An 8,643-nucleotide genomic window follows, 5' to 3' on the forward strand; every position below is an offset into this window, starting at 1 on the left:
AGTTCTGCACACACAAATGTTCTTAGTAGATTGAGGGTCAGCGGGCTTATCTGGATGGCCTACTCCAATTCCTTGACTTTGTTGTCCTTCAGCCATTTTGCCACAACTTTGAAGTATACTTGTGGTCATTGTCCATTGGAAGACACATTTGCGCCAAGCTTTAACTTCTGACTGATGTCTTGAGATGTTGCTTCAATATATCCACATAATTTTACTTCCTCATGATGCCATCTATTTTGTGAAGTGCACCAGTCCCTCTGCAGCAAAAGCACCCCCACAACATTTGATGCTACCACCCCTGTGCTTCACGGTTGGAAGGTGTTTCTTCGGCTTGCAAGACTCCCCTTTTCCTCCAAACATAACGATGTCATTATGGCCAAACAGTTATGTTTTTGTTACTGACCTAAGACAGGGAATTTTTACTAGGACTAAATGTCAGGAATTGTGAAAAAAGGAATTTAAATGTATTTGGCTGAGGTGTATGTAAACTTCCGACTTCAACTGTATGTAATGGGACATTGATTAAAAAAAATAACAATCAAAGGGCAAACAATTCACATAATGAAACAATTAATGCGCAATAATTGTTAGGAGACCACTGAGCGCATTCTGGAGAGCTGAGTGCATGCATTCTGGAGAGAGACATGTCTTCTCCACCCACCCTTCCCCTCCTTGTTGCAACATTTTATATTATACTCAATACATATTATCTTCACACATTTTAGTTGCTTGTCACTGACAGACGCATCTCAATCAGCTAAACATATTGCCGTTCATGTTGCCAAATTCTGTGATTCCCAAATAAGCATAGGCTTACACACTTGTGATTTGAAACTATCCATAGCAACATTTTTAAAACAAGCTAATGATCCTGTGTGGCTAAGTCATGCTCTCTGGTGAAATATTTTGAATATTTTTATTTAGACAGTAGTAATTATTTACTGAGCAAAAATATAAACGCAACATGCAGAGCATTCCAAACATGCTCAATGGGTGACATTTCTGGTGAGTATGCAGACCATGGAAGAACTGGGCCATTTTCAGTTTCCAGGAATTGTGTTCAAATCCTTGCGATATGGGGCCATGCGTTATCATGCTGAAAAATGAGGTGATGGCGGCAGATGAATGGCATGACAATGGGCCTCAGGAKCTCATCACGGTACAGCATCTCTGTGCATTCAAATGCCATCAATAAAATGCAATTGTATTCGTCGTCTGTAGCTTATGCCTGCCCATACCATAACCCACTATGGGGCACTCTGTTCACAACGTTGACATCGGCAAACCGCTTGCCCACACAACACCATACACGTGGTGTCACGCCCTGGCCTTAGTTATCTTTGTTTTCTTTATTATTTTAGTTAGGTCAGGGTGTGACATGGGGGATGTAGGTGTTTTTGTCATGTCTAGGGGTTTTGTATGTTTATGGGGTTTTGTCTAGTCTAGGTGTTTGTATGTCTATGGCTGCCTAGATTGGTTCTCAATTAGAGGCAGCTGTTTATCATTGTCTCTGATTGGGAGCCATATTTAGGCAGCCATATTCATTGGGTATGTCGTGGGTGATTGTCTATGTGTAAGTTGCCTGTGTCTGCACTTGTCATTATATAGCGTCACGTTCGTTTGTTGTTTTGTAAGTCTGTTTAAGTATTCTTCATTACGTTATAATAAATAGAAGAATGTATTTATATCACGCTGCGCCTTGGTCCTCCTCTCTTCAATGTTACGACGAACGTGACACGTGGTCTGCGGTTGTGAGGCCAGTTGGACGTACAGCCAAATTCTCTAAAACGACATTGGAGGCGGCTTATGGTAGAGAAATTAACATTAAATTCTCTGGCAACGGCTCTGGTGGACATTCCTGCAGCTAATTGCACGTTCCTGGAAAACTTGAGACATTTGTGGCATTCTGTTGTGTGGAAAAACTGCACATTTTAGAGTGACCTTTTATTGTCCCCAGCACAAGGTGCACCTGTGTAATGATCATGCTGTTTAATCAGCTTCTAGATATGCCACCCCTGTCAGATGGATGGATTATCTTGGCCAAGGAGAAATGCTCCCTAACAGGGATGTAAACAAATTTGTGCACAACATTTGAGAGAAATAAGCTTTTTGTGAATATGGAACATTTCTGGGATCTTTTATTTCAGCTCATGAGACATGGGACCAAAGCATTTATATTTTTGTACAATGTAGTAGGCCTCGCCTATAGAAAGCTTATGGGATCCTCCTCTTTTTAATATAGGCCATCAAAACTCTGTTTTCATAGTATAGCCTGTAGAAATGTTGTACAACATGGGCTTATATGAACACAATATATTCCGCTCAAACTCTGAATTCCAGGCCTCTCATGAAGTGTTTGATTTGATTTTCAATTGCATTTGCATTTTTCATTGATGCCAGAGTGATTAGCGGGACAACAGAGYGCTGAGTACCAGGCCATTAACGACTGGCCGTTAGCAAGTTTGGTAGGCTGCTAATGACCACCAGCACGCCGTTTTGGAGAAGCCTATATACCTCAACAGTCACGTGGAATTTGACTGTGGTCATGACTCGTGACTGCCGGTGTGGCGGTTGGTTCATTGAAATAACATGGAAACAACGTTGATTCAACTAGAGTGTGTCTAGTGGGACAGTAACAGCCTTACTAACAACTTTCCCCCTTGACCACTTCCCCAGCACTCAAAGGCCCTTTCAGATGTCTCCACTCCAGGCCTTACTCTGAGGAGGCTTGTAGAAGATGGAGGGACCTCTAACCACCGCTTCACGTTTTTTGGGTTGTTCATGGTTGTTGTAACAGTGACTGTTCCATTTATCTCTAGTGGGTATTGCCATCCCTTTGTAGTTTTGAGGGAGGTGGGGAGATCAGAGGTAATGAAAGTCTTCTATACCCTCTCCCAAAGTCTGCATTTGCAAACTATTTATTCAGGAACATCTTGTTATTGTCATGAAGGGTTGGAGCGAGCGGTCGCATTTGCGCTTTGGTCCGCAGGTAGTATAACTTTTCATTACATTTCATTTCATTACATTCAATTATAGTACAACGGTTTGATTTGTCTAATCTTAGCAATTTCTTCTTAGCTAGCTACATAGCCGTCTTTGTATCAAAAATAATTGCGTAATTATCGTCTTACGTCGTCCTAACGCAGTCTACACTGCTATCTGCCCAGCAGCTAGCCAGCTAGCAAACGTCCACCGTCTACCGAATAGCAGCACTGTACAACTATTACACTCAACTGAACGACTTATTAGTGTAGTGTTAGCTAGCTACATAGTTGTCTTTGCTGTCTTCTATCCAAGATAATTGTGTAGTTTAGAGTGTGTAGTTTTAGAGTGATTATCTTAATTTACCGAGGTAGCTAGCAGCTATTTGTCGTCCTTAACATAGGAGACACTGCTAGCTAGCCAACAGCTAGCCAACGTCGACCGAATAGAACTTCCGCACTCAACAACCCGGTCGCATTCCGCTTCGCTCCCACAGGTAGTATCACATTTTCATTTCATTTCATTACAGTACAACGGTTGGATTTGTTTATCGTAGCTAGCTACACAGCTTACTACATAGCCGTCTTTGTATCAAAGATAATTGTGTAGTCTAGAGCGATTTTCTAGGTCAGCTAGCCAGCTACTGTCGTTCTTTTAACGCAACGTAACGTAATCAACACTGCTAGCTAGCCAGCTAGCCCCCAATAGCAGCACTGTTAGAAACTATTACACTCAACGGAACGACTTGATTAGTGTAGTTCAACAACGCAGCCACTGCAGCTAGCCTACAAAGTCAACAACGCAGCCACTGCCAGCTAGCCTACTTCAGCAGTACTGTATCATCTTTAATCATTCTAGTCAATAAGATTCTTGCTACGTAAGCTTAACTTTCTGAACATTCGAGACGCGTAGTCCACTTGTCTTCCAATCTCCTTTGCATTAGCTTAGTCCTCTTCGTAGCCTGTCAACTATGTGTCTGTCTATCCCTGTTCTCTCCTCTCTGCACAGACCATACAAACGCTCCACACCGCGTGGCCGCGGCCACCCTAATCTGGTCGTCCCAGCACGCACGACCCACGTGGAGTTCCAGGTCTCCGGTAGCCTCTCTGACTGCCGATCTGCGGCAACAAGCAGAGTTCATCCAGCCTATGCCTCCCTCCATCCCTCGACTTCTTGGCACTGACGGAAACATGGATCACCACAGATAACACTGCTACTCCTACTGCTCTCTCTTCGTCCGCCCACGTGTTCTCGCACACCCCGAGAGCTTCTGGTCAGCGGGGTGGTGGCACCGGGATCCTCATCTCTCCCAAGTGGTCATTCTCCTCTTTCCTCCCTTACCCATCTGTTCTATCGCCTCCTTGAATTCCATGCTGTCACAGTTACCAGCCCTTTCAAGCTTAACATCCTTATCATTTATCGCCCTCCAGGTTCCCTCGGAGAGTTCATCAATGAGCTTGATGCCTTGATAAGCTCCTTTCCTGAGGACGGCTCACCTCTCACAGTTCTGGGCGACTTTAACCTCCCACGTCTACCTTTGACTCATTCCTCTCTGCCTCCTTCTTTCCACTCCTCTCCTCTTTTGACCTCACCCTCTCACCTTCCCCCCCTACTCACAAGGCAGGCAATACGCTCGACCTCATCTTTACTAGATGCTGTTCTTCCACTAACCTCATTGCAACTCCCCTCCCAAGTCTCCGCCATACCTTGTATCCTTTTCCCTCTCGCTCTCATCCAACACTTCCCACACTGCCCCTACTCGGATGGTATCGCGCCGTCCCAACCTTCGCTCTCTCTCCCCCGCTACCCTTCCTCTTCCATCCTATCATCTCTTTCCTCTGCTCAAACCTTCTCCAACCTATCTCCTGATTTCTGCTCCTCAACACCTCCTCTCCTCCCTTTCTGCATCCTTTGATTCTCTATGTCCCTATCCTCCAGGCCGGCTCGGTCCTCCCCTCCCGCTCCGTGGCTCGACGACTCATTGCGAGCTCACAAACAGGGCTCCGGGCAGCCGAGCGGAAATGGAGGAAACTCGCCTCCCTGCGGACCTGGCATCCTTTCACTCCCTCCTCTCTACATTTTCCTCTTCTGTCTCTGCGCTAAAGCCACTTTCTACCACTCTAAATTCCAAGCATCTGCCTCTAACCCTAGGAAGCTCTTTGCCACCTTCTCCTCCCTCCTGAAAATCTCGCGTCTTGTGACGGCCGGCCGCCAACAACCTGCCCGCTTGACCCTATCCCCTCCTTTACATTTACATTTAAGTCATTTAGCTGACGCTCTTATCCAGAGCGACTTACAAATTGGAAAGTGTCATACATATTCATCCTGGTCCCCCCGTGGGAATGAACACACAACCCTGCGTTGCAAGCGCCATGCTCTACCAACTGAGCCACACGGGACCCTCCTCTCTTCTCCAGACCATTTCCGGAACCTTCTCCCTTACCTCACCTCGCTCATCAACTCATCCCTGACCGTGGCTACGTCCCTTCCGTCTTCAGAAGAGCGAGATTGCACCCCTTCTGAAAAAACCTACACTCGATCCCTCCGATGTCAACAACTACAGACCTGTATCCCTTCTTTCTTTTCTCTCCAAAACTCTTGAACGTGCCGTCCTTGCCAGCTCTCCCGCTATCTCTCTCAGAATGACCTTCTTGATCCAAATCAGTCAGGTTTCAGACTAGTCATTCAAAGAGACTGCTCTCTCTGTATCACGGAGGCGCTCCGCACTGCTAAAGCTAACTCTCTCTCCTCTGCTCTCATCCTTCTAGACCTATCGGCTGCCTTCGATACTGTGAACCATCAGATCCTCCTCTCCACCCTCTCCGAGTTGGCATCTCCGGCGCGGCCCACGCTTGGATTGCGTCCTACCTGACAGGTCGCTCCTACCAGGTGGCGTGGCGAGAATCTGTCTCCTCACCACACGGCTCTCACCACTGGTGTCCCCCAGGGCTCTGTTCTAGCCTCTCCTATTCTCGCTATACACCAAGTCACTTGGCTCTGTCATAACCTCACATGGTCTCTCCTATCATTGCTATGCAGACGACACAACAACTTAATCTTCTCCTTTCCCCCTTCTATGACCAGTGGCGAATCGCATCTCTGCATGGCTGGCAGACATATCAGTGTGGATGACGGATCACCACCTCAAGCTGAACCTCGCAAGACGGAGCTGCTCTTCCTCCCGGGGAAGGACTGCCCGTTCCATGATCTCGCCATCACGGTTGACAACTCCATTGTGCCTCCTCCCAGAGCGCTAAGAACCTTGGCGTGATCCTGGAAACACCCTGTCGTTCTCAACTAACATCAAGGCGGTGGCCCGTTCCTGTAGGTTCATGCTCTACAACATCCGCAGAGTACGACCCTGCCTCACACAGGAAGCGGCGCAGGTCCTAATCCAGGCACTTGTCATCTCCCGTCTGGATTACTGCAACTCGCTGTTGGCTGGCTCCCTGCCTGTGCCATTAAACCCCTACAACTCATCCAGAACGCCGCAGCCCGTCTGGTGTTCAACCTTCCCAAGTTCTCTCACGTCACCCCCTCCTCCGCTCTCTCCACTGGCTTCCAGTAAGAACTCGCATCCGCTACAAGACCATGGTGCTTGCCTACGGAGCTGTGAGGGGAACGGCACCTCAGTACCTCCAGGCTCTGATCAGGCCCTACACCCAAACAAGGGCACTGCGTTCATCCACCTCTGGCCTGCTCGCCTCCCACACTGAGGAGTACAGTTCCCGCTCAGCCCAGTCAAAACTGTTCGCTGCTCTGGCCCCCAATGGTGAAAAACTCCCTCACGACGCCAGGACAGCGGATCAATCACCACCTTCCGGAGACACCTGAAACCCCACCTCTTTAAGAATACCTTTAAGGAATACCCCCCCCCCCCCCCCTTAAAAGATTTAGATGCACTATTTAAAGTGAGCTGTCCACTGGATGTCATAAGGTGAATGCACCAATTTGTAAGTCGCTCTGGATAAGAGCGTCTGCTAAATGACTTAAATGTAAATGTAAATGAAGCTGGTGTTATTAGCAAAGATAATATTGTGTTGCGTGTAACACCATAGGTGTTTTCCTTTGGCTTCTTCTTGTTTTTTTGTTTTTTTTTACCCATTTTTCTCCCCAATGTCGTGGTATCTAATTGGTAGTTAGGGTCTTTTCCCATCGCTGCAACTCCCGTATGGACTTTGGAGAGGCGAAGGTCGAGAGCCGTGCGTCTTCCAAAACATGACTCGTTTGGCTTCTTTATGGACCTTTTTCAAGGTCCTTCAATCAATTTGTGGGGTCATTTGCCACTCTAATGATTTGATAGTAACCACTGTCATGTTGACGCCTGGTGAGATTGGAAGTGAATAACACAAGGCTGTTGTGTCAGCAGCAGAGCTATATTTACCTGCTCACGTTTGTGATCACTATTTTATCCTTATGAGGTCAGATGACATCTTCCTGAGGCATCTACTTAATTCTTCTTGTTTGGAGTGGTTAAAAAAACAAGCATGAACAGATTCAATATCTCAGACTGTGTATGTTACATGTTGAAGGGTCTCTTATAAGTGGTAATACAGTAACGGTCATCATGCAGTACTCTGCAGTATCATGCAGAGTAGATATCCTACAACAAGGGAAAATTAAAACCAAGGCCATAAAAATATGTACAAACTAAATACATTTTTTTCCAATCTCTTTATTTGATCAGGTGGGGAGAGAAAAGAACAGACATCATTTTTGCTTTAGAGAGAAGAAGCAGGTTGTAAGATGACATGTCAAAGGAAAGTCGATTCTGTAACAAACCGTCCTACCAGTAAATACCATCATAACCAAGCTCTGACTCAAGGCAGACGTTTACTAAGGTGACACCTAGCTGCTTTTAAAAATGTAAAGTAAAGTTGGAGCTGTGTTTTGAACATAGGCAGACTAGTAACACACCTCTTTCTGACTGTTGCTCCTTCAATGGGACCAACGGGATGCTAAAGGTGTAGGGAAAGAGGTGATTCATTGCAGGCTTTCTTTCATCACATAGCAATGCATTGTGACTGGAGAGGGTTGACAGAGAGGTACAAARCAGATGCCTCTTTCCATTGCGCTTTAGATTGAGTAGCCATGGCACACACATCTTCACTACAAGACATTTATGTTCTCTGACATTTGGTCAAATATTTATGGGTTCAAGCGATTCATTTTAAACATATTGCTTATCCATAGCTCCTTGTTTCAGTCAAAAACAATAGTTAGGTCATTTTAGGAATGTGAAAGATTACCAAAAACATCCTACCATTTAAAGTGCAGAATTTTAAAGTTATGCCTYTTCTTTAAAAGCCATTATAATTTACTCAATGGACACAAATCTGTATAGCCCTATTTGCTCAAAGACAAAAAATGACAATCAAAGAAAACTACTGTTTTTTGAGGCACGGAACACTTTCCAACAGTTTTACATTGACCATTGGCCTTCTTTAAGCCTTAAGAAAACGTCCAACTCTACAAAACAAGAAACCCACAATAAACCAAGATGTTGTTCTGTAGATTCAGCTCCACCAAGATGTGATTGGTTGAGGTTTCATTCCCAGAAATGGAATTCTCCTGCCTCAAGAAGGAGGAGGGAGGCCTCCTGGGACTGTCCTCTGCCGAAATAACATTAGAGGGATCTGTAGGACAGATGGGGGATTGAAG

The sequence above is a fragment of the Salvelinus sp. IW2-2015 genome, linkage group LG20 (assembly GCF_002910315.2).
Source record: "Salvelinus sp. IW2-2015 linkage group LG20, ASM291031v2, whole genome shotgun sequence".
NCBI classification, from domain to species: domain Eukaryota; kingdom Metazoa; phylum Chordata; class Actinopteri; order Salmoniformes; family Salmonidae; genus Salvelinus; species Salvelinus sp. IW2-2015.